General features: G+C 42.3%; 1 long non-coding RNA gene across 1 annotated transcript; it reads right to left on the bottom strand.

Annotated features, from left to right (window-relative positions):
• Positions 1-15,820: 15,820 nt before the first annotated feature.
• LOC118524454 (uncharacterized) lies at positions 15,821-17,602 on the bottom strand. The gene is made up of 2 exons (XR_004911624.2): positions 16,923-17,602; positions 15,821-16,439 (listed from the first exon to the last, which is right to left on the bottom strand). It is a non-coding gene; the product is annotated as an uncharacterized LOC118524454 (long non-coding RNA).
• Between the last annotated feature and the right edge of the window lie 9,549 nt (positions 17,603-27,151).

Genomic DNA, 27,151 nt, shown 5'->3' with positions numbered 1-27,151 from the left:
GAGGAGATATTCTGAGGTGTTCCCTCTATTGGACTCCCAGAAACTTCTCTAAAGTAGCAGGTCCCTAAGTTTCTCTGCCACATGTGTGTGCCTTACTAAGGCATTCCAGCCCCATGAACCATTTGCTATATATTCTTTCAAACCCCTTTATTTTCATTTATATATACAGATATTCCACATGTATTTACTTCTCACTCAGCTGCTCTTCATCTTCTTCTCACTATAAAATATACAGTGGTGGGTTAATCAATGCTGACATCCACTCTCACCCACAAAGTCCCCTGTGAATTGAATGAAAGAGAGACATTCTGGAATGAGAATGCACAATATGATAACAGGTATCCTTTTTCAAGTTCTGTTAAACCAGATGCAAAACGAATTGGTGTGGTTTGTCTTTTTTTGTATTTGGGGAATTTGCAGGTGGGTCTGACCACAAGATCCTTCTATTTCTGAGCCAGATGTGCTCACAAATAGAAGTGCCACACATTTACTGCATGTATGTTTGCATGAATGAATTCCTCCCTCATTAAAAGCTGAGGATTGTACTACAAAGCAATATCCTCTTTCTTCATTTGACAGGCACAACTAGGTGATGGGAGTATTTATCCTTTAATGGATAATTTCCAGGAGAACTAAGAAGGAAGGAGTAATAGGAACTAAAATAGAAGGGAAAAAAAAAAAAAGAGACGTGTTTGAGAAATACCACGTTGGTTGCATTGTAGAGAATGGAGTGGAGGAGAAAGAGCCAGGAAGACTAGATAAAAGCTCTTGCCATTAAAAACAAACAAACACAACACAAAACAACAACAACAATCAAAAACTGGAATGAAATACTGATAGATATGACTATATGGATGAAACTTGAAAACATCATGTCAAGTGAAAGAACCCAGACACAAAAGACCACATGTTGTATGATTTCATTTATATGAAATGTCCAGAATAGGCAAATCTATAGACAGAAAGTAGATTAGCGGTTGCCAAGGCTGGAGAAGGGCAAAGGCGGGGGTGGGTGGCTGGGTGATTACTAATGGGAATGGAGCTTCCTTCTGCGGTGATAAAAATGTTCTGGAATTAGATAGTGGTGATGGTTGCACAACTCTGTGATTATACTAAAAATCACTGAGCTTACAATTTAAAAGTAGGAATTTTTTGATACGTGGAATTACATTTCAACAGAACTGGTATATTTATAAAAAACAAATCAAAGCAAGATATCAAAAGACTTTTGCCTAACAAATCATTTCTCAAACTCCCTATCTGATGTAGCATTTCCCCAAGCCTTTGAAGGACAGATCTATGTAGTAATACTACAGCTAGTGTCTTTTCATGGTCATTTAATTAATATGATGGATAATCTAACAAAAATGGAAGGAAAAATATCACCAACAAAATCAAGGATTTTTACTTAATTCAGTTAATGGTCAGGAGACATAAAACTCTTCTGATACTAAAAGGTTAGGGAAAAACGGTTTGCCCAACTGAATCATAAATTGAATTATAGAGGCCTCGGCAAATACTAGGAATAGTGATCCTCAGGGACGCAAATTCTCCCTTATTTGTGGTAATTGCTATTCAACATAATGGACATCTGTTGGTGCCTTCCAGAGCATTCCCAATGTAAGCTCTGGGCAACTGGGGAAAGTCTTTTATTATAAGACAAATAAATTATCTTAAATAAACAAATAGGTGTTTTCTTGTAGGTGGGTAGGCCTCATCATGCATCATATTTATAACTATCTAAACTGAATTTGGTGCAATTTTCAAGCTTTTTTTGTTTGCTTGTTTAAAGAAAATCAGGCCATATAGCAGGTTTAGTGGATGTTGCAGTGTCTATCCTATATCAATTTCCCCCTTGTTTCTTACTAACAGAATCCTGATTATGTTTGGAAGGGTGTTGTGGGCTGAAGTGTGCCCCCCCTTTTTTTTTCCCCTTAAGATTTATTTATTTATTTGAGAGAGAGAAAGAGGGTGGGGAGGGGCAGAGGGAGAGAATCTCCAAGCAGACTCCTCGCTTAGCATGATGTCTGACACAGGGCTCAGTCCCACGACCCATGAGATCACGACCTGAGCCAAAACCTAGAGCCAGATGCTCAACCGACGGAGCCACCCAGGTGTCCTGTGAATTGTGTCCTTTTAAGATTCATATGCTGAAGTCATAACCCCTAGTACCTCACGGTGTAATTATATTTGGAGATAGGATAATTAAAGAGGTAATCAGGTTACATGAAGTCACTAGGGTCGTCCCTAATCCAATATGACTGGCGTCCTAATAGGAGGACATTTGAACATAGATTACACACAGAGAAAAGACCATGTGAAAACACAGAGACAGGGCAGCCGCCTACAAACCAAGGAGAGAGGCGTCAGAAGAAACCAACCCTCTGACACCTTGATCTTGGACTTTGAGTCTCCAGAATTAAAGTTCTGTTGTTTGGGCCAACTACTCTGTGTGTACTTTGTTATGGCACCCCTAGCAAACTAATTTAAGGGGTAAACAAAAACCTTTATTTTTATTATTATTTTTTTTTCAGTTTTCTTGCAAACATGGGTGGCCATGGCTCAGCATTCTGGCCAAGGAGATATACAAGCAGAAATTCCTTGGTTGACCATTTGCTAAAACTCTCTAGAAGAGGTCAGAATTAGCTCCCATGTGCCTTTTGTTTGCTCTTTGCCCTTTCCTTTCGTCCTGCCTGGAATGGGAATATAAATCTGACAATAGAGTAGCTAACCTGGGGCCATGAAGCAACAGCCAAGGATGGCCAAGTGGAAAGACAGGAGACCGGATGGCATCAGAGCCACCTGACTCCAGGTGCTTTTAGGTGAGAAAAACAAAACATTTAATGTGGTTAGCTACCTTTTTCCCTTTCAAGTTTCTATCTCTCATAGCTGAATGCAATTCCTAAATGATATCACAGATATTTAGTACCTACATAGTTTTAACCTAGTGAAAAAGAGAGTCATGCTATATTGGGTACAGGTGTAAGATCTAATTGGAAATTATATGGAACATGAATTTATTTACTCCCAACCATCTGCTTAGCTACACAGTTACCACCTTCTCATTTGTGAGCATATTTTAAATGAGATAATTGAACAGAGAGATACTGACTTTTTATTTAAGTGGGCAATGATGCCTACAAACGCACTTACTCGGTATTCAAGACAATTTCAAAGGAACCTATAACTTGGTAGCCAGAACATTTAGAGGTAAGAAGTCTACCACGGTGATCATTGGAGTAGGTTTCAGAGTAGCATCAGGCGATTCCTTGTAAATTTCCTTGTAAATTATCACATATAGGCTACCTAGGTGCCTGACCTCTGGCTCATCAGCCTTTGTGGTCTGTGGACCAGCTGTGGGTCTGCAGTTATCAATTAGTGAAGAGATAGGGAGATAAGGAACCTGTCACCAAATGTAGAAGAACTACATCACTGAGCACACTGTTTCGTTCAGCTTACTTCCTTTACTCATTTTTTTGGTGGCAAGACTTCTCGATGAAGGAAGCAGGAAGTTGGTTTATATTCTGGTGCTAGCTCCACATCTCATTGCAGATTGGCACTGTGAGTAGCACGGAAATGGAGATGGACAACTTGGGGATAATCAGCTAACCAGGATGGGAGATAAGGCTGTGTGTGTCCATCCTCTGTGACTCACCAGGATGCGAGTCCAACTAAAATCATACTTATATTAGGTCCAGACTGTGATGATTTTGAGCCCCAACTCTCTGCATAAGAACTTGGTCATGTTTCTGAGAGTCTCTAGAAAACTGTCTCATATTTGTTCCAGAAAAATTTACTCCAGTTCTTTCACTTTGGTCTGCTAGCCAAGTCATCCCAGCATGGCCTCTGTTGCTGATATTTTCAGTGATAAGACTGAAATGCTCTATTATTTAAGATACATTTGGCTGCAAGTAATGGAATACTCTCCTTTATCTTTACCCACCATATCTTTAGTAATACAGACATTTAATTTTTTCCCATAACAGAAAGTCTGGAGGAAAGCAATTCTAGGTTTGAAATTGACTCAACAGTTATCTGTAGCTCAGGCTTTTTGTATCTTTCCCCTGTGTCATCATCAGCATGTTGACTTCTTGCCTTGGATAAGTCACTTAGTGGCTACAAAGGGGCCTTCACAATTCTAGACATCATGGTCTAAAGCTGGAGCTTTCTTTCCTTTTATTCAAACAAGAGAACACTTTCCAGAAGCAGCAGATGTCACCCCCCCACCCCCCAACCACACACACCCAGAAGATTCCCTGTTACATCTCATTGGTCAGAACGAGGTCTCAGGAACTGCCCTACCTTCAAAGGAGTCTGAGAAAGTGATTGCCTGGGAAAGGGCAACAGGAGAAATATAACTGGCTTGGTCAATTAGGATTTATCTCCTTGGGTTCCACTCATTGATATCCCAAATTAGTTCAAGGTTCTGTTGGCAGAGAAGAAGGGAGGGTGCTTCTGTTGTGTAGTTATCTAGCAGTATTTTCCAGGGATACTGTCTCCCCAAAGCCATCTTTCCTGATGAGCCAGAGCAGTGCTAATGACAGTAAAGAGAACTAGGCTTCAAAGTGGCTCAATCCAGATCCAGAGTCTCAGAACTTCTCTCCTGCAAAGAGCTGCTTTAGCTTCTAACAGTTTCTGAGCTCCTGATGGCATCTTCCTAACACACACGCACATCCTCCCAACACAGTGAGCCACAGTTTTCCAGCAATGGATCCATTTCAAATGCACACTTGGAAAGAAAATATTCTCTCAATGGAACATCATAACTGCTGACCACACAGATATTATCATCCGCTGTAGCCTGAGCCCCTAATCACTTGGAGCCAGTATCAAACTTTTTTTGTGTGTGTGGTCTTTACATTTGTAAATATACCATCCAGGTATTTTTTTCCATAACAAAGAAAAGTGTGTGCAACTCCTTACTTCTTGTATAACACCAAACTGTGAGATGCTTTGACTTGGCAGTTTTCCAGTTCCCATACTTAATGTCAAGGTTTGAATAGACTCAAGTTTCAGCCAGCATTCGTGTACTTTCTCTATCCATCTCCTCCTTACAGCAGTTTCTGGAAAAAGAAACTGCTCTCAGTCAACTGGCCTAGGAATGATATTTCAACTCTGAGATGGTGGCAACAAGTTACTTTCTTTTCTTCATCACCTATTTAGTGATCCTTGTAATTAAATAATCCAAAGGAGTGTATGATACATATAAAAACAACTGATAGAATTCTATCAAGTGTAATGATGTGTGTGTGTGTGTGTGTTGTGTGTATTAATCAAAATGAGCTGGATGATTTAGGAAGATTTTAAACAAGAAGTAGAGTTAGAACTATGGGTAGATTTTAGCCAATGGAGACAAAAAAAGGAGTGAGCTTTCCTGGGTGAGGGGTGTTTAATATTAATGTGCCTCAAGGTAGGGAGGTTAGGGTTGTCAGCAAAAGGAGTATGGTTATATTCCCAAGTGTACACATAGTTTAGATAAATCCATGAATAATCTATCTATATTATTTGAAGCTTTCTGTTTTCTGTTTATATTGACTATTGGGGTGATTGTGGTGGGTTTCCTAAGAATACCTTGAGCTCCCATGTTCAATCATTTCTTTTCTTCCACTCAGTTTCCTCATGCAATCTTGACCTTGATCTAGCTGCTTCCAAAACAACAAATTCTGAATTTAAGTGAATACAAGTCAGAAGTTTTGCAAGATCTGCAGTCTTTCACATTATTGTTCATTCCAATGACAGAAAATGGAGATATAACCTGTAGTCTCATGAACTATCCCTGCCTTGTATTAATAGGAAAATGTTGGGCGCCTGGGTGGCTCAGTTGGTTAAGCGACTGCCTTCGGCTCAGGTCATGATCCTGGAGTCCCTGGATCGAGTCCCGCATCGGGCTCCCTGCTCAGCAAGGAGTCTGCTTCTCTCTCTGACCCTCCCCCCTCTCATGTACTCGCTCTCTCTCATTCTCTCTCTCTCAAATAAATAAATAAAATCTTTAAAAAAAAAATAGGAAAATGTTAGCACCTTCTGATCTTTTCCATGCATAAATTCTGGATATAATTCTCCAAAATGTACTATTATTATTATTTTATTTATTTAGCACAAATTCTTAAACATCTGTTCCTTTTAATTGAGAGAGTAGTAAAACAAATGGGTTAATTATTATGGGCATGAGAATTAGTTTTCCACCTTTCCATTTTTTTTCAGAAAAATTTGACAATATGCCTGAAGACATTCAGTCTTTGTCTTCTGATGAAAGGCAATTTCTGGCTTCTACTGGCCAAGTTTAATCTCATTAGAGAATTTAGAAAATTGGATTTCACGTGTCAGCAAAACTTTTTGTTCCTTAAAGCATTTGAAAAACCGGCAAGGGTGGGGTGAGGGTGTAGAATCAGAAAATGGGAGAGGATATATGGATCCTGAAACAGGGCTTGAGAAATCTTCTTTATTCACACAAGACCAAATGTGTATTTACTGAAAACAACACATGGAGAGGATGGGGAGCTGGAACTTGCTTTGTTAAGCTAAAGCTTGGGAAATATTGTAATTGAAGATCCACCTGGTGTGTTCAAAGCAGATTATAAAGCCTGTTGAGCAGCAACCAATTTCCCTGGATATCAGTTTGTACCTATGAACATAGCGGGGTTGGCCCTGTGGTACTCAGATCAAATCAGACCACAGTTTTGGTTTCACCCATGTCTCTCTCTCCTCTCTCTCTCTCTCTCTCACACACACACACACACATACAGAAAGTTTAAATGGGAATGGGTATTTTGGTAGGTTGAATAATGGTCCCAAATATGTTCATATTCTAATTCCTGAAATCCTTGAGTGTTACTTTATATGGCAAAAGAGACTTGCAGATGTGATTAACTTAAAGGTCTTGAGATGGGGAGGATACCCTTGATTATCAAGGGGGAGGGCCTAAATGCAACTGCAAGTCTTCTTATTAAAGGGAGGCAGGGGAAGATTCGGCCACGGAGGCCGAGGTTGTACTGACGCAGTCATAAGCCAAGGAATGTGAGCAGCCACCAGGAACTGGAAGAGGCAAGTACTGGATTCTCCCTTAGAGCCGCTGGAGGGAGTGGGGGCCTGCTGACACCTTGGTTTTGGCCCAGGGAAGCTGATTTTGGACTTCTGGCTTCCAGAACTGTGAGAGGATACATTTCTGTTGTTTTAAGCCACCAAGTTTGCGGCAATTTGTTCCAGCAGCAAAAGGACATGAGTACAGATATGCAGTGGAGTGGCATCTTAGATATCAGAATCTAAGGCAGAAATCATATACAGGTAGATTGTTGATCCCTGCAGATCACTTAAGAACATAGCACACTGGAGAACAATATAGCAAGTTTTGTCCCCAGCACGCACTGGAACAGAGGGTTCTTCTTGACTTGAGGTGCCAGATGAAATAGTTGGCTTGTGTTTAGAGGCTATGTTCTGGGGAAAATATTTATCTTTCAACTTTAGACTCCTCACAAAAGTACCTGGCAACCAAGATGCAGATGCATCTCTCCCATCTCACTCTCAATCATGGCTCTTTGAATGGAACAATGGACGACATTGCTCATGTGATTCAAATTGCTCTTCCTTTCTCTACCAAGGTTGAATTTGTTTAAGATAAATAATAAGAGCTAGACAGTATAAAGATTCCCTACATGCCAGATTCTTTTCTAATTGCTTAAATTAACTCATTTCAAGTCATAAGCTGAGGTGCAGAGAGGCTAATAACTTGACTAAAGTGGATTTTTCTTATTTATTATTTGTTTGTTTGTTTAAATAACCTTCCAATACAAAATTAAAGACGTTTGAAAATCCCAACTTTTTGTCCCATAAGGCTTCCTTGGGGAACTGCCTAATAAAGATGTGATTCTCAATTTCAGAACCTGTGGACCCTTTAAAAATAGGCTACTCCAGAAGGAAGCTCCCCTCTTGTTTTATGTGGACTTTCTCATCTACTCTCCAGTCAGCCTGAAAGACAAAGATGTTCTTCTTTGTTATTAACTTGAAGACATTCTGCTATTTTCCAAACATTTATTTTCATAATTCAGGCTGATGCTGCTAAATTAATATACACATTATTCCCAAATTCTTTTTTCACATATCCACAGCCATGTGGATATCAAAGCTAATCCGTTCTGCGCTCCCCTTTACTTAGTTTTAGTCCATTTAAAAAAATTGCCTATTTTAATTTGTCTTTCATCTAATGCATTTGAAATAAGTCCTTTTCCCTTCTTAACCACAGAACATTTTCTTGGGTTCGGTGAAATTGCTGCAATTTTATACAATCTTCAATAACTCTCTTACTAGAAGAGCCATATGTAAGCTTCAGCTGCAGCTTAAAGCTGCCATAAAAGCTTTGTCTCTACCAGTTAAATAGCCAGACTGGAGGACACTTGATGGGATTCTTCAGGTCTCCCGAATGACTAAGTGCTGTTGCTGCATGGTTGACAGCCACCCAATGATTCAGAGAGAGTAAAAAAAGGAGTGAATTGGTGGCAGCCAATTCGGTCACAGGGCACACAGGGGAGATCCAAGAATGATTCTGTAGCTTTAAAATCACCTGCTTCATTTCTTTGCACCCCACTTGTCTCACTGATTGTTTAAAAAGTAGACTTCTTTTTCTGGCTTTTTATCCAGACAACTTGGCAGCCGATGGTGGTATTGTCTGTCTTTCTGAGATGTTTCTCCTTTTCTTCGCTATAGCAAAAATCTGGCTCTCTCTTAAGGACACTGATTCTCCTGCATCCCTTTTGGGTTTATTTTCCTGCTCTCCACATACCTTAGGTTTGTCAAGAAGGACGATGCAGTTCTTACACTGTTGCTGTTCTACCCAGATTCCCCTTCCTCTCGGTACTCATCCCAGCTGCTGGCTGCTCTAAGTGGGGGCTGCTGACTACTCAAAGCTGTTCCTTCTCTGTAGCAACATCTCTCTAGACATGTCTCCTGAGGCAAGGGGAACAAAAGCAAAAAATAACCTATTAGGACTACACCAAAATACAAAGCTTCTGCACAGCAAAGGAAGAAAATCAGCAAATCAAAAAGGCAACCTACCGAATGGGAGAAGATATTTGCAAATGATATATCTGATAAGGTTAGTATCCAAAATGCATAAAGAACTTATATAACTCAAAACAAAAAAATAGGGGCGCCTGGGTGGTGCAGTCAGTTGGGTGTCCAACTCTTGGTTTCGGCTCAGGTCATGATTTCAGGGTCGTGAGATCGAGCCCTGTGGTGGGCTCAATGCTTAGCTCAGGGTCTGCTTGAGACTCTCCCCCTCCCTCTGCCCCTCTCCCACCCCCCCCCCGCGTGCTCTCTCTCTAAAATAAATAAATAAATCTTTAAACAAAAAACCAAATAATCCAATTAAATATGGGCAGAAGACACAAATAGACATTTCTCCAAAGAAGACATACAGGTGGCCAACAGACACATGAAAAGTTGCTCAACTTCACTAATCATCAGGGAATTGCAAATCAAACCACAACAAGTTATCACCTCACTCCTGTCAGGAAGACTAAAATCAAAACATAAGATACTGGGGCACCTTTAGCGTCTGCCTTCGGCTCAGGTCATGATCCCAGGGTTCTGGGGTTGAGCCCGGCCGGCCTTCCTACTCAGCGGGGAGCCTGCTTTTCCCTCTCTCTCTCTCTACCTCTCCTTGTGCCCTCTATCACTGTGTCAAATAAAAAACCATTAGAAACAACAGATGTTGGTGAGGATGTGGAGAAAAAGGAACACTCCTACACTATTGGTGGGAATATAAACTGGTGCAGCCACTGTGGAAAACAGTATGGAGGGTCCTCAAAAAATTAGAAATAGAACGACCATATGATTCAGTCATTTCACTACTGGACATTTATACAAAGAATACAAAAACACTAATTCAAAAAGATATATGCACCCCTATGTTTATTGCAGCATTATTTACAATAGCCAAATTATGGAAGCAACCTAAGTGTCCATCAATAGATGAATGGACGAAGAAGATGTGGTGTATATAAAAAATAGAATATAAAAAGAATGAAATCTTGCTATCTTCAACAACATGGATGGATCTAGAGAGTATAATGCTAAGTGAAATAAGTCAGTGAGAGAAAGACAAATACCATATGATTTCATTCATATGTGGAATTTAAGAAATAAAGTGAACGAAAAAAGAAAGAAAGAAAAACAAACACACAAAAACCCAGACTCTTAATAAACTGGTGGTTACCAGAGGGGAGGAGATGGGTGAAATAGGTGACGGGGATTAAGAGTACACTTGTCTTGGGGCACCTGGCTGGCTCAGTTGGTGGTGCACGTGACTCCTGATCTCGAGGTTATGAATTCAAGCCCCACGTTGGGTGTGGAGATTATAAAGATCTTTAAAAAAAAAGTACACTTGTCTTGATGAGCACTGAGTAATGTAAAGAATTGTTGAGTCACTATATTGTACAATTGAAACTAATATAACACTGCATGTTAATTATACTGGAATTTAAAAATAAAAAATAAAATTTTTTTAAAAAAGCTGTTTCCTTCTGAGAACTGCCCTATGTCAGTTGGTCTCAAAGTGTGGTCCCTGGACTAGCAGCATCAGCATCATCTGGTCATTTGTTAAAAATGCAAATTCTCAGGCCCCACCCCTGGCCTATTGAGTAAGAAACTTGGGACTGGGGTCCAACCATCTGTTTCTGAAGCACACTAATGTTGGTCAACCACTGCCTTAGAGTGAATGGAAACCCAGATCAGAAATGCCAAGGATGATACGTCTTCCTTTCAGGGGTTATCTGCAGACAAGGGCTGAGTGATTCAGGAAGAACAAAAGGCTGCTAGCCCCTTCCCTCGATAGGGGACCACTTCAATGATGCCATTCAACCTTCAGAACTTCTTGTGGGATCAGGCTGGGGCTGGAATTGAGCTGAACCTATACCTTTGCCAAACTTCTTCCCTGCCCTATTCTGCACCCTCATTCCCTTAAGAGGTGTGAGAAGTTGAACTGTGTCCTCCCCAGAGAGAAATGTTGGAGTCCTAACCCCCAGTGTCTCAGAATGTGGACTTATTTGGAGATAGGGTCGTTGCAGATGAAATTAGTTAAGATGAGGTCATACTGGAGTAGGGTGGGCCCTTAAGTCTGTATGACTGGTGTCTGTGAAGACACAGGGACACAGGGAGAGTGCCCTGTGAAGATGGTCTGCCGAGTGTAGACAGTTTAAGGAGAAGAAAGGCAAGGTTAAGGGTCTGATTAACTGGCCTCACATACTGCAGATCCAGCGGATCCAGCTACCTTCGGCTCTGTCACGGCCCCTCACTCTTGTTGTTTTCTACTGCTCACCATTTGTGGGGGTTGTGCCCCTTTCCAAGCTTTTTCATGGTGTTCCCAAATGGTGCTCAATATACCGAGCTGCCCACAGAAGGTAATCTGATGAGGACAGAGTGGCATTGCTCTCAGAACTCCCTCGAAGGGAGCACTTTCCAGTTATACCTCTGCTCAAAGTTGGAGTACTTGAATTAGGAAAAGAAATTATTAAACAAGGGATCATGGAAGGACTTTGGCTTCAATTCCTAAGTGACGCTAAATAACAAGAACTCATGGAAGGTATTAAAGGGAAATTCCTCGTGTTGATTTGTTGGATTTTGGCCTGTCCTTTCTTTTGGAATTTCTCCAGTGTAAACTTTTAAGTCATTTTCTATTTGTAGAATTCTGTCATAGCTCAGGCTTGGCTTCTCCAACTGGTGCTTTCCTTAGATGAAGCATTCAGTAAGATATAACTAAAGAAAATAAACATTCGACTAGAATTACTATAATGTGCTGATAATGAAAGGACAGTTTTAAAAAAATGGTGTATATTAAAACTTAAGTTTCCTAAAGTAGCTTTTCCAAAATAACAAAACATCATTTGCTGAGTAGTGACTGAAGATACACTGACTGGCTCTAGCTCTTTTTTGTTTAATGTGGAATAATTCTATATACTTCAAGGCCAGATTTGCTTCACTTAGCTTAATTGTCAGTTAGATGAATGGAAAATAGCATGTTAGTAATTCCAATTTATTTTGCTTTGATATAGTCAAGATTCATGCAGTGGGGAAAGAAAAGGAGGTTAGATTCTGATCTGACAACTTTTTTCTTTTTTATTATTCATATTTTGCTATAATTGCTAACATTTAACAAACAGTTCAACTAAATTACAAATAAAATACACAGCTGCCATTTCTTCTCATAAAAGGAAAATGTTAAGTCCAGTATCATTACAGAAAATTAAAAAAAGACATACTTGTATGGTTAATTTTTGTATTTTCTGCAAAGAAATACCGTATTTGACGAAAACCTTTGTAAATAGGTTTAAGTTGATTGTGTTTTGGTCAAAACTCTTTTCTTAAATCTGATTGCCCGGCTTTGAATTACTCTTCATAAAGACAATCTGTTCATACTATTCTCAACAAGACTGATTTTCCAAAAGCCATGAGGGAATCTGGTAGTTTTGTTTTTCATATATACCAAGTGCCATTTTACTGTTCAAAATGGTCTGTGTAGTTGCCTGAGAGGATTGGTGGTCCATAGATCTGCTATTAATAAAATAAGCTCAGAACTGTTCATGGTGAGAAGAGATCTTGCAAAACCCATGATCCTATGTGACACTGATGCTTGGGAACTTCTTTCCCTTTTAAAGGAAATTGTCTAAGAAGTTGGAGGTTGTCTGGGCAACTTCAGTCCTCTTGGACTCTGGGATCACGGTTGAGTTAGGACCTACAGGCAGACATAAATAGGCAGCCACCTCTCTGATGTGAGGAATGTGTATATATGTGTGTGAACCTCAGTTTTTTCATTCGCAGAATGGAGGTAATGCTGCCTGCTTCATTGGGTTTTTGATGGGAATCAAAATAAGGCAATTTTAAGAAGGTACTTTTACCTATGTTAAAGGTGGGAGTGATAGAAAAATGGGAATTGATTAGTGAGGATTATGTTAGTGGTCTCTGTACATATTTATTCAGTGCCTGGCTCTTCTTTAAAATGGAGATAATGATATTGACCTACTTCAAAAGGTTGATGAGAACAACTAATTACTGTTGGTAAAACACTTTGAAAACATCCAGTGCTATCTATGAAAATGCTAAATACCAACTTCCTGATGCAGTTGAAAGGATTAATTAGGGAATGTTTGCTTGAACCTTGATCCTCTAATGAAAGGTGTTTCTCCTGTTGCTATTTTTGTGTTAACTATTATTTTGTACCATAATTTGCTGGATAGTAAGCGTCATGTTTGGCTGGTTTTTAAATGTTTCCAGACAGAATTTTGATAATTTTTCTTGGAAAGATCAAATGGATTTCATTTTGTAAAATGCCCAAGGTCATTCAACCAAACTGACCTTTGCTTATTTTGTGATGTCACTCACAGCTTCTAGATGTTCTCACTCAAGCCTGTCTTTCATGGTCTCCTTGAAATATTGTGCTTAGTGATGGATTTACAATTCTCTAACTCCTCTATTTCTCTGGCCATTTTTTCCACCAATTCCAAAAGAACTAAGAAGATTTTGGGGAAAAAAATGACTATTTAAAAAACTCATTAAGAATTAGGATTTGTTTAAAAACAAAAGTTGTCACTTCTATTTTCCATACTTAAATTTGTATGTAGGTATCTGTTTCATTCTCTTAGTTTTCTTTTTTCTTTTTCTTTTTTTTTTGAAGATTTTATTTATTTGTCAGAGAGAGACACAGCGAGAGAGGGAACACAAGCAGGGGGAGTGGGAGAGGGAGAAGCAGGCTTCCCGCTGAGCAAGGAGCCTGACTCGGGCTCAATCCCAGGACCCCGGGATCATGACCTGAGCCGAAAGCAGACGCTTACTGACTGAGCCACCCAGACGCCCTAGCCCTTCTTCTTTTAATTAAACTCTGAGGGGGGATGAATCTAATGAATGGAGCCACAGGAAGGGTGAGAAATCCTGGGCCTGGCCTTTCCAACTTCTATAGTGGGAAAGGAGCTCTGCCTCAGGAGTGCAGAGGGGACTCAGTAGGAGTGTTCTGCAAACACTGGGAAGAGGTTCAGATGCTGGGTGGCCAAGAGGAATGACAAACATCCATCTATAACAATAATAGGACTGTAGTCTCTAAATATGTGCATTGGATTCCTTATACTTCCCCTGGAATAAATATTTCAATGTTTTTACTTTTAAAGATGTAGTTTTACTTTTTCTGCTTACAAAAATTAAATGCTGCTTGGGATAAAAAATTCCATTATTAATCTCTATGCTCTTTAGTGAATGTTCTCACAGATATTTTTCATACACATTTCCTACAGAATATTTCCTGTTAATATAGCATTAAAAATCCTCTTCCTGGCATATTTGGAAAATGATTATCATAAAAGCCAGTAGGGAGGAACAATGGACTTCTTTATTATTATCAATAGTCGTTTGTGTTTGTTTTTTATTCCTTCAGTTGGTGTCAGCAAAAGATAGCAACCGGTACCTCTACTATGACAGAATTTTAACGGCTCTGGATTAGTTGGTTGCAGCGCCATGGTTTTAACTCCCACTAGCTTTTCTCTAAATCTAATCACTGATTTTTTGGTTCTCAACATCACTGATGATGAAAGCTTTTTTTTTCTTTTCTTTTTTCCTGAGTACAGTGCCTAGCTCTACCAAAACCATGATAATATGTTAACTTTTGCAAACCAATGCTATTTGCAAAGTTTACCAACAACATTCCCTGAGGCATTCTCTTCAAATCTCACTTTTCAGAGTTCCCATTTGAAGCACATTTTGAATTCTTCCACTATCAAGATTCCCAATATTTTCAAATAAATGGTACTGGTACTGGACAAGTAGCCATGCAGCTGGCCATCGAAGATGGATTACTCTCTTTCAGTTCAGGTATTTGCTGCTCAGCTACCCTGGAAGTTTTGGGAAGAATTTTTGGTTTTGTTTTAATGTAATGGTGGAGGCAAAGAAAGCTTTCCGAATGTAGACACCGTAGGTATCGACTGCTTCGTAATCAATGTTCGTTCATTAGCATTTGACAATTCCTCTTTACTCAACAGTATCTGTTAGGTAGCGTATCCAGATAGGCTCTGAGACACTTTCATCATGAATCAAGTGTAACTGGTAAAACTGAAAACCTTAATTTGGTTGGGGTGCAAATATTAAAGATGGGTTTTTTCCAATTGCTGTCCGAATCGTGCTAGACAGAAGCATCCTTTCCCTTCTTTACCTATATCTCAAGGAGATCTCACTGAATGGCCTGGAAGAGCTCCAGTTTATTCTGTCAAGTACTCAAAATTCCCTAACTAGGCACTTAATCATGTGAGTTGTGCCTAATGAACACCAGTGAGAAGCAGGGGTGGAGCATCCCTCCTGTCTTGGTGGGCTAATACCAACAAAACATTGCAGGAAAAAAAAGAATAAATGAATTTTAAAAAATTGTAAAGATCTTTCTAACCACCAAGACATGAGGGATGCTCCACCCCTGCTTCTCACTGGTATTCACTAAGCACAACTCACATGATTAAGTGCCTAGTTAGGAAACTTTGAGTACTTGACAGAATAAATTGGAGCTATTACAGGCCATTCAGTGAAGCCTCACTTTGAAAATATTTGGCTTGCAGATCAATAACTCATAAGACTGAAACAGCTCTGAAAAAAAGTTAATCTACGATCTATGAGGATACTGTGGTCTGGGAGGCCTGAATGGACATGTAGAAGGTATGCTGGGTTATTCTGACATAAAAGACTTAGCAGGATTCTTGAAGAAGCCATGCTGGGCCCTTCTGGGCTCCTACTAAATAGGGGCCATGTATCTTTGCCAGGTATGCATATAGTTAATGTTTTAAAAGATGGATTAAATGGACTGTTGGTTACTGGTAATACATTTTATTTTGGAACAGATCCACGTTGGTTTGGTTTAAAACAAAAAATTCTTTTTTTTCCAGGAGAATATGTTGTAAAAGGGTCCAGCTATTGATGTGATAAATATTGATCACCTGCTCTGTGTGAGGTACCATGTTAGAATACATACTCTGTCTCTCTCTCTATATATATAATATACACATATACATATATTTGTTTACATGTATGCATCTGTATATAGAGAGAACATACACATATAAAATTGGTGGTAGCTAATTAGCACAGTGAATTCACTAAATATGTAGCACATACTGTTTAAGCTGCTCATATGAGTTACTCTGCCTTGTGTAACCTCTTGAATTATTATCTCGTATAATTACTTAGTTCTTATTCGGGTTTTGGTTCCCCACCTAATCTCCGAGCTCTTCTGAGTTGGACTTAGAGCGGGCTCTGCCTTCCCGCTACTCTTCACTCCTTGGCAGTAATTAGGGGAGAGCTGCTGTTAAGCATCAAACGGGGCGCAGACGTTTAGCCGAGGGCAGGGTTCCATTTCTCCAAAGCCATGCCTTTTCCGCACATTTTGAAGGTGATGTGTTGACACAACAGGATGCAGATGAAAAGACCTTAGAGAAAAGTATATACGTAACACAAACTTTTCGTGTGCCTAGAAATCACCGAGGGATCTTGTTAAAGAGTAGACTGTGAATCAATAGGCCTGGGGCAGGGCCTGACCTTCTGCTTGTAACAAGCTCCCACGTGATGCCGGGGCTTCTGGTCCGTGGATCACACTCGGCTGATGCAAGGTTCTATGCAATGGCCGCATCAGGGACCAGACCCTGATAACCTTCGATGAAGACGCCAGAGAGAGGGAGCGAGCGCTTCCCCCAGCCCTGGCCGCGCCCCCACCCGGGTCAGCAGCCCAGGTTAGCCCGCCCGTAGTCGCGCCCGGCTGGCCTCTGAGCGCGGCGTGCGCCGCTCGCCTGCCCCTACTCCCCCGGCCCGAGCCCGAGCGCAGCCGCCAGGGGAGCGCCGCGGCCGGCGGACCACGCGACTCACGTGGGACATCTCCCGCCGCCCCTCCCGGAAAGCCGGCAGACCGGTTTTACCTGTCCGCGTCCGGGGGAGGGTTCCGACCCGACTGCAGGCAGTCGCAGGAGGCCGGCGTCCTTCTTCATCTCCACCCCCTTCTTCCAGTCATTTCATTTTTCTACCTGACACTCCCGGAGCCGCGGAAAGCCGGGACCCAGCCCAGCCGCCGGTTGAGCACCGTCTCCAGCGACGTGTGTGAAACTGTTCAACCCCAAACACAAACACCAGCCACTGACATGTTTTAAGAAACGCCACAGTTGGATGACTGCGGAACCAAAACAGACCAAATGGGGAGGCAAGAAGGGAAAGCAATTGGCCCAGTTCGGTCGGAGAAGCGGCTCGTGTTACACTCCCTTTGCCAGTTAGCGTCGTGGGCGTTTGTTGCTGTGTTAATTACAGTTCTTCCCCGAGTCGGAGGCGAGAACAGCCCTTGTGGAACAGTTTCAAGTGGAACGTTCCACCAGGAGGCAAACAACTGCCTTTCTCCCCAGCCGGGGAGGGATTCCCACTAGGCAGCACCCGGGCAGCAGGCAGCCCCCGGGCAGCAGGCAGCCCCCGGTGCGCGCTGTGCGCCCGCACCGCCCGCGCGGCTCCCAGGCTGGCTTCCGGGTGCGCTCGCGGACGGAGACTCGCGCGCCTCGGCCGCGCGCCGCTGCCGGGGCCCGGGAGGCCGGCGGGGAGCAGGGCTGCCGGCTGCTCCTCAGGGCACGCCTGCGGCGGGCGGGAGGGCGCGCCTCGCAATGGCTGCTTTTCTCTAAGCGTCCCGGGGGAGCTCCCGGAGTGGAGGTCGGGCGCGGGAGGCCGCCTGCTTCACCTTTGGACGGGCAGCATGAGGGTGCGCGCGGCTGGTTCAGCAGGAGTCAGGGACAAAAGTCAGATGGTGGCAGCAGGGTGGCAAGTACCTGGCCTTGCAGGCAAAATGACCTGGCTCCCAAATCCTGTCTCTGCCCCTCAGTAAATTTATGTGACCTTGGGCAAGTTGATGCTTTTCTGAACTGCGCTCGTTTCTCATGTGGTGCCGGCTACGTTGCAGGACTCTTCTAGACACTCGGGCCTCACAACCTCCTAAAGAAGTACTCTTAAAATTGCCATTCCGCAGATGGGAAAAGTGAGTCCTAGAGACGTTAACCAATGCACCCAAGGCCACACAGCTGAGGAGTGGTAGGGCTGGGATTGGAAACGACGTGGTCTAGCTCCAAAGTCTATGCTCTCCCCACGGCGCTAAACTGCATGTTGTATCATAATGTGTATGTGAAGTACCTGGAACAGACGGGATAGCTATAGACACATCATCATCAAGCTGATCCTAGCTAAGATGTAATGGACCCAGTATTGATTTACAAGAGAAGTGACAGACGGGGTGGGGAGGGTCCACGTGGTTATGGGAAATCCATCAGAGGCAGCTGAACAGGGATTGGGGAATAGGAGCGTGGATCCCAGCAACAAGCCCATCAATGTGTCCTAGGCCCCCCATTCCCAACACCTTGCCAGGTGTGTCCGCAGACCAGACGTGATTAAAGACCCTAGAAAAAAAGGTTAGAAGCCAGAGGGTCAGGGCAGCCCCGTGAAAAGGGGCCTGAGGTGGTGAGTCTATACTAAAGCCACCTACTAGCTGCATATCATTTATTTACAACAGTACAAAAAAATACTAAGGTTGGTTGTCCTGCTATTTTGAAAAATACATTTTTTCTACAGTGCTATTTGGGCCTCTTAAGAATAAAATTCTTGGAAATGACTCAAAAACCGCAATCCAAAAACCATGGTGTGCACTTGAGACTGTCATCTATGCCACTTACGGGCTGGCACAGGTGTCTGAGATAATATATGGGAAGTGCTTGGGAGTAAAAGCACTAGGTAATGATATTTTAAAAGGATACCATACATGTTTTGATTGTAATAATAACCTTCCTGAGAGAATTCTATCACTAACATGTGGCTTTCACTCAGAGTTTCATGTCCTTCCTTCTTGGTAAGGCCGTTTTCAGAATAGTGCACAGACAGGGTGGGAAAGGCCAGGAAACAGGTGATTTTGGAAGTGGTACAATTTCTGCCTATGAAGAATTGTTATGCAGGAGGAAGGCAGTTATTTGGGTTCTATAGAGAGCAGCCTGTTTACCTTTCACCAGACCATTGCCCATTCATCAGGACAATTTGGGGTTAGCTGGGAATCTAGACACCGTGAATGAGTTCAATATCGCTTCTGTAACACATTACCACAAATCTGGTGGCTTCAAACAACCAAATTCATCATCTAATAGTTTGGTAGGTTAGAAAGCTGACACAAGTCTCCCTGGGTGAAAGTGTTAGTCAGCAGGGTTTGCACCCCTTCCTGGCGACTGTAGGGGAGAATCTATTTCCTTGCCTTTTCTAGCTTCTGGAGGCTGCCCATATTCCTTGGTTTATGGCCCCTTCATCCATCTTCAAAGCTAGCAATGGCGGGTCAAATTCTTCTTAACACTGCATCACTTCTGACTCTCTCCTGCTTTCCTCTTCCACTTTTTTTTTTTTTTTTAAGATTTTATTTATTTATTTGAGACAGAGAGAATGAGAGAGAGAGAGCACATGAGAGGGGGGAGGGTCAGAGGGAGAAGCAGACTCCCCACTGAACAGGGAGCCCGATGCGGGACTCGATCCAGGGACTCCAGGATCATGACCTGAGCCGAAGGCAGTCGCTTAACCAACTGAGCCACCCAGGCGCCCTCCTCTTCCACTTTTAAGGACCCTTGTGGTTGCATTGGGCCCACCTAGATAATCCAGGATAACCTCCCTATTTTAAGGTCTTCTGATTAGTGATTTAATTCCATTTGTCACCTGAATTCCCCTTTGCCATGTAAGGTAACATATTCATGGACTCTGAGGTTCAAGACATGGACATCTTTGGGGGCCATTAGTCTGCCGGCCACACATCCCAATTGCTTTGGTGGCAGGCATAATCTTAATTAATTCATAAACATATGCTCAACACTTTCTCCGTGAAAGGTACATTAGCAGGGACTTTGAGTCCGGTAGACCTGTGTTTGAGTCCTAGTTCTGCCACTTACTAGTTAAATTATTTTGGGCCAGTTACACAACATTTCTGACCCTCAATCTCTTCATCTGTGAAATAGGGATAGTAATAGTACCTACCTTGTTGTTTGAATTGAACGAGATAATGCTAGAAAACACTGAGCACAGAGCCTGGCACGTGGTAAACACTCAACGAACGTTTTGTTTATTATTATTAGTCTGTTATGAGGATTGCAAAGAGGCATAATGCATGGTGCCTGCCCTTGTGGAGTGTGGGGAATAAGGCGTACTCACACATGCAATCGTGAAGTTAGATAACACACAGGAATAGATAGTGAAAGATACGGAACGGTATTATACCTATGTGCTAAATGGGTTACTACAGACAGTAAGTGCTATTGAGTGAAATAAGATATTTTCAGTAAGCAGGAAAGGTAGGAATGAAGGAAGCAGGACTGATGTTGAGACTAAAAGAAAGGTTGAATGTAGACCAGGTAGAGGGGAAAATGTTGGACACATGAGTATATACATGACAGATTGCAAGGTGACAGTAAATAAGGTGGTTTACTTGTCGTCTTATGGAATGTAAGGTTTGTGTAGGGGTGTTCATTCGTTTCCATTTTTTTTTTTCTAGAATGTTCAGGAAAGGAGTGGACTATCAGACTCGAAGGGGCCAGACTGGAAGGGCTTGAATACTGGGTTATATAGTTAAGATTTTCTCCTGTGATAGCAGGGAGCCATGGAAAGTTTTAGAACAGAGGTAGATTCCTGGTGAAAGCAGTGTTTAAAAAGGTTGATCCAAGAATAGTATGTGTGGGTAGGTTGGTGGGAGGAGAGCCTGAAGGTAGGGAGAGCTGTTGGGAGATGTTTTCAGTGGTCCAGATAATAATGGCTGGAGGAGATGTGATAGCCATCAGCTCCAGGAAAGGGAATGGATGTAAGAGACATGACAAAGCAAGAACAAAGAGAGGCCTTAGTGAGATAGAGGGAAAGGATAAAAAATTCCTGGAAGTTTGGTAATAGAAATAATAGAAATCAGACACAGAGTTCACATTGAGTGTTCCTGTGTGGAAGATGTTGGCAGGTCATCAGGTGGCACATGTCCAGTAGGCTATTGGAAATGTGGAACTGGAAGAGAGAGAGAAGTCATAACCAGATGATGAGGTTTGGAAATCATTAGCAGAGAAGTGGTGGCTGAAATCCTTCACTCCTGCCCCTAGGCTTTCAGGATCAAACCTGTTTTAGCGCCCACACTGGTGGATTCCTAGTCTCATCCCTCTTTTCCTCCTTGTTATGGGCTGAATTGTGTCTCCCCAAAATTCATATATTGTATCCTATCCCCTAGTACCTCAGCATGTGACTATATTTGGAGATAGTGTCTTTAAAAACGTAATTAAGATCAAATGAGGACATCGACTGGTGTCTTTATAGGAAGAGGAGATTAGGACAAAGACACATACAGAGGAAAAGACCATGTGAAGACATAGAGAGCAGATGGCCATCTACAAGCCAAGCAGAAAGGCCTCAGAAGAAACCAACCCCACAGGCACCTTGATCTCCAACTTATAGCCCCCAGAATTGTGAAAAAAAATAAATCTCTGTTGTTGAAGTCATCCAGTCTGTGGCATCTTGTGATGGCAGCCCTAGCGAATGAATCCACTCCTCCAGGGACCAGTGTCCTTGTACCACCGGCCCGTTGGAGCTGAGGGCACCCCATGCTGCCAACATATCCCTCTGCCTACATTTTAACAGGCTGTGGCCCAGCCCCTCATTATCTGGATATATTGTGGGTGGTATTTAGTGGCTATCAGAAATGTGGGTCCCTGGGAACTAAAAACAAGGTTATCCTTCCTTGATAACAGTGCTCTGTGTCTTGGGAGGCTCCCCATGGTGGGGACTCTGGTGTTCAGAGCAGAACTTGTAGAAGAGGGAGTTGGTCAAAGAAGGCTTTCTGAGCACCCAGCTCACAGCTGTTCGAGGACTGTTCTGCCACCTGTTCCTAAGGCTGTCTCTGGCAACGGATTCCTCCATGTGCCTGCCTCTGAAAGCATGCTCAGAACAGAAAGAAATGTGTCCTTCCTCGTTAGGAAGACAGAAACATGAGTTTTACTGCACTTCTAATTCATACTTTTTTTCTTTTCATTTAATAATGATTCTGAATCTCGGTTGGGCCCTGTTTTTCAAAACACAAAATAAAGTACATGGGCGCTCTGAAGCCCAAGTTAGCACTTGAAGTAGCCCTCAGGAGGGGAAAAAACAGAGTGATATTTTCACACAACCACCTACAAAGAGCTTATCTATGAAAGGCTAGAAGAGCAAGTGTCCAGAAAGCTCCTGATAATTCAACTGGACAGATTCCAAGTCCTGTCTTGTAGGCTTGTGACAGTGAAATATTCAGACCAGGACCATGTCCTTGGTGACTTCTGTGTTCATTAGAGCTGGCCTTAATGATGGATTAAGGCCGTTATTATGAGGAAGATGCTGATGAACTGTTCTCCATCTTCACAGAGGACAGAATGAGAGCAAGTGGGCTGAAGGTGTAGCCAACGGAGTCATCCTGTCAGAAATAGAAAGCCTGCTTCTAAGGCCATTTTAAGGTCTGACTAGGTTGTGCTCTAGCTCCCTCCTCTGGGCTCCCTTAGTATTACCCTGCATTTTCCCCAGTCTGTTTACTAGGTTGTGGAGTTATTTGTTTAGGTGCGGGTTTCTATCAGAAGACCGTGAACTCCCAGAGAGCATGGCTCCTTTCTCTTCTATCTTTGTCCCTCTGCCTCAGCCCCTAGATGGCCCTGGGTGATGCCTCAGTGGATCTGACTAACTCTCTCCTTCAAAAACTTTGTAGTGTCCTAGAGCCTCTGTGTGTGTGTGTGTGTGTGTGTGTTAGAGAGAGAGAGAGAGAGAGAAAGAGAAAGAGACAGAGACAGAAACAGAGAGAGACAGAGACAGAGAGCAAGAGAGTGCAAGAGAGAACAGGTGAAAAAGATCACGAATACTCTTGGAAATGGTTTGTTACCCTGGATATCAAATAAGTGCATGAATAGTGTAGCTGAATATCTAGCCTATATTGGTCATGAAGACATCCTTATTGACTGATTGACTAACAGAAGGCTGAGAAACAGTTAATTGCTAGAGGGAGAGGTGTAGCTTCCTCTCTAGAGCTTTTTAAGGAAAACGATAGTGATATTTCTGAATGGGGTGTGAGCAACCTGCTGAATGCACATTTTCCCCCCTAGACCTACACGGTGAGTGGAACCATGCGGCTGTATCCTGAGTGATCAATATTTAGCTGCCACTTACTGACTCCTACCACGTGTCAAGTGCTTTGTACATGCTATTTCACGGAATTTTCACATGCTTCTTGAGATGACTGTTGTTCCCCCACACTTTACAGATGGGGAAATGGAGGTTCAGAGAGGTTTGTTTATTCATTTCGTCAACCATATTTATTGCTTTTGTGCTATGTGCTGAGCACTGTGCTGGGCTCTAGGGATACGACATTGACAAGACACATATAGTCCTTCCCCTATGGAGTTTACAATCTAGCAAGAAAGAGAAACATAAAAGAGGTAAGAGAGATTGTTCAAAGGGTGCTGTTGAAGTTTATAGCAGGAGGGTGCCCATTAGGAGCTCATTGTACAGTGAGATACGGGGGAGCAAACAACCCGTTACACTTGGTTTAGAAGTGCTCCATAGAGTAAGCACTAGGTGCTGGGCAAGCACACAGAAGACAGTCCGAGAGGCATCTTAGAGGAAGTGTCATCCTGAAAAACGAGTAGGAGTTGGTAGGTTAAAAAAAAAAAAAGGCAGGGGGTGGGGGGAAGGGGAAGGAAGGGGTTTCTAGGGAACAGAGTAGGCAGAGGCCAAAGGTGAGAACCACCATGACCCTTGAAAGTTAATTCTGGCTGGAATATGGATTTGGAGTTAGAAATAAGGCTGGAGAGGTGAGCAGTGGCCAGATATTAAGCATTATCATAAAAAGCTTGGACTTGATTTTAAGGCAACCAGACAGAGGATGAAGGTAGTGGTGGCCTGAATAATGTAGGAGCAGGTTAAGTGACTTGTCCAATGTCTCATGACCAGAAAGTGGTAACTTGGGATTGGAAATGAGGTTCTATCTAATTTGGAAGCTCATCCCATGACCACTGGCCCACATTGCCAGAAAACAGTCTACATACTGGAGAAGAAGAGGTGGAGACTCACTTGTGGTTTTCTACCAATCTCTTCTCCTTACCTCCAGCCCCCACAGGCTTTCCATTTTTTATTTCCCCAGGACCTTCAATAGCACAGAAGAGGGTGTGTCTCAGCCTGGGGACAGGTGGGAGACGCTAGCACCCAGGAACAGTTCTATGACAGCCTTCCTGCCTCTTGACTGCTTTCCACCCCTTTTCCTGGGGTTGGCATTTCTGCCCACCGCACATCAGTGCAAGAAACAAGCGGGATGCCTCCAGCGGGTGGGGAAGCTGCATCTGGGAGGCTTTTGCTGCCTTCCTAAAACATGAGAAGAGAAAGAACCAGGTTCCCAGCTTGTAAGAGGAGCATGTTTTTGGGTGGGATGAAGAGGGTAAGATGCTCATGTTCTCTCCACCGCCATTTGTGTTCTTACCGGGTGGATTCGAGGTGCATACGCTAGCGCATTGTTTTGCATTGTTTTCCTGCACGTCTCCTCAGCGGAGGGCTGCCATCTTGCCAATGTTTAACTAAATCTGCCTGCCATTATTTCATATTTTGGAACCCTAAAATGTTAAAATGCTTTCATGGTAAACAAAATGTTTTCAATAATTGCTCAAGAGAATTTGGAAAAGTAAGCTTGTTCTCTCCATCTTTATCTTTTCAGCAGGATGCTTGCCTTTGTTCATTTTTTTTTTTTTTTTTCTTTTAGTATAGTGTAGTGGGTAAAGGTGCAGTCCCTTCCCAGAGTTTGAATCCTGAATCTAACACTTTCTGGCTAGGCGACCTTGGGCAAATTACTTAACATTTCTGTGCCTCCCTTTCCTTATCTGTAAGTAAGATAATAATGGGATCTGTCTCAGTATGATTATGAGGGTTAAATGAGTTAATTAGAATATTTGGCACATATAGGTACTTCATAGTGTCAAGCTACCATTATTATTCATTAATTAACTTGCATAACTTTTTAAATTCTAATCCTCAGATCCAAATATGCTTTTAGGAAAGCCTTTGGAGAGACAAATAGTGCCGACCTTCATCCTGAGCACCCTCTCCTTGTGAAGTCCATCAGTATACAAGGAGATGATTATGGGATGCGACTTCCCTGAAGATCGAAAGAGGGAAGTACAATTCTGCTTTGCTAAAGCTTCTGAGAGTATTCAGAAGCATTTGCAAAGGATGAAATAATAGCCTATATGTTAACATATGTCCCGTCAATCATTCCCAGCAAACTTCTGGGGCAGCATATAGCGCATAGCCCAGTAACAAGTTGCAGAACCACAAATGATTTTTTTTTAAATGTAGATAATGTTCATCGTGTGAGTAAAATTCCACAGTTTTTCCAAGTCACAGAGGAATGTACCTTGGGAGAGTACCCCTATCTCTATGTGGCTTGTTCTTTTAAAACCAGGTGAACTCCTATGGTTTTGAACAAAGTTTTTGTTACAGGTCAGTTAATTCTTTAGCTCTGAAGATGAAGTGACTTTTATTTTCTTCGGCGACAGCTTTAACTAGAAAGTGCATGCATTAGTGGAGGGAGAAGGCTGCCCTTTGATTCTTCTAGATAGAGGCTGTGATAAACAAGTTCTCGACAGTCTGCACTGCCTGGGAATGTGCAGGTGACCATGGAGACAGCCGTGGAGGCACAAGAAGGGGCATATGGTCTTCATTGGCACGGCATACCAAAGTAATTAAAAATGTCTTAAAATGCAGAAACCCCCTAAACTGTAAACTATATCATGGTAGATGTCAAATTAGCATTTTCTGCTTCTTTTAAACAATGCCATAATCTCATTAATCTGCAGAAGGAAGCAAATGCATGGACTCCAACCAGTTGGCTGGACATATGTTGCATATTGGACTGGCCATTTGGTTGGATCTGATTAGAGTAGAGAAATTGCATTTTATTTTGGGCACTGAACCCAAATCTGGGCCTGCTTATTACTTTTTGAGCTCCCTTTTTAAAGTGATAGGTTTGTAAGTGCCAAAATTCAGTACCAACTTGCATTAAAAAAAAAAAAAATCCAAAAAGAAACTACAGAGAGGAAAAGGACAAGGATTGGAGAGGGAGACATAAGTCTGGCTTCCGATCATTGGGATATATTAAATATCAGTATTCACAATATTATACATTAGAACTGTCAAATCCACAGGATTGTGCTCACTTACAGGCAAGGTGTCTCAGTTGATCAAAACGTTGTATTTATTTTGCATGGTGTCATATACTATTAAGTCTTTTAGCACAATGCTTTATTTTTAAGTTCGTTATTAACAAGTATGAAAATTAAAAAATCTAAATATTTTTGAAAGCGAAATGAATGTATATTGTTTGCTTGCATGGATGGACCCTTTGTCTTAGTCAGTTTGGGCTGCTGTAACAAAATGCCATAGATTGAGTGACTTAAACAACAGAAATTTATTTCTCACAGTTCTAGAGTCTAGAAGTCCAAGATCAAGACACCAGCTGATTTGGTGTGTGGTGAGAACTCTCTTCCTGGTTGCCTTCTTGCGGTGTCTTCACATGGTGGGCAGAGAGCAATCATCTCTCTTGTGGTAGCTCTTCTTATAAGAGCAGTAATCCCATTCATAAGGGCTCCACCCTCATGACCTAATCACCTCCCAAAGGTTCCACCTCCAAGGGCCATCACACTGATGATTAAGGCTTCAACAGATGGATTCTGGGGGACACATTATCAATCCATAGAACCCGCTGATATTTCCCGAATAGTTGGTGTTTGCTTAGCGCACTGTGCTAAGTATTCTAAGAATACACATTTGCATGGGATACAGTAGGGTATTTGTGGTTAGGGCAAATTCACTTACTAGCTCACAAACTGGGCAGGGTGTGTCATCCTCAGGAAAGGGCAAAGGGCAATGAGGATTCAGAGGAGGATGAGATCATCTCTGGTGTGTATTTGGTGGGAGGAGTAGGATTCTGACAGGCAGACATGGGGGCAGGAAGGTGATTTGAAATCTTAAGAGTAAATGGTGGAAGGTAGGAAATCACAGGGAGCTACATAAAGGGGGGCACTGGAGGATAAGTCTGGAAAGGCGGATAATGGGGACCATCTTG

Source organism: Halichoerus grypus, chromosome 2 (assembly GCF_964656455.1).
Source record: "Halichoerus grypus chromosome 2, mHalGry1.hap1.1, whole genome shotgun sequence".
Classification (NCBI taxonomy): Eukaryota; Metazoa; Chordata; class Mammalia; order Carnivora; family Phocidae; genus Halichoerus; species Halichoerus grypus.
Note: the sequence above shows the minus strand (reverse complement) of the source record. Positions and strands in the feature narration are given on the sequence as shown.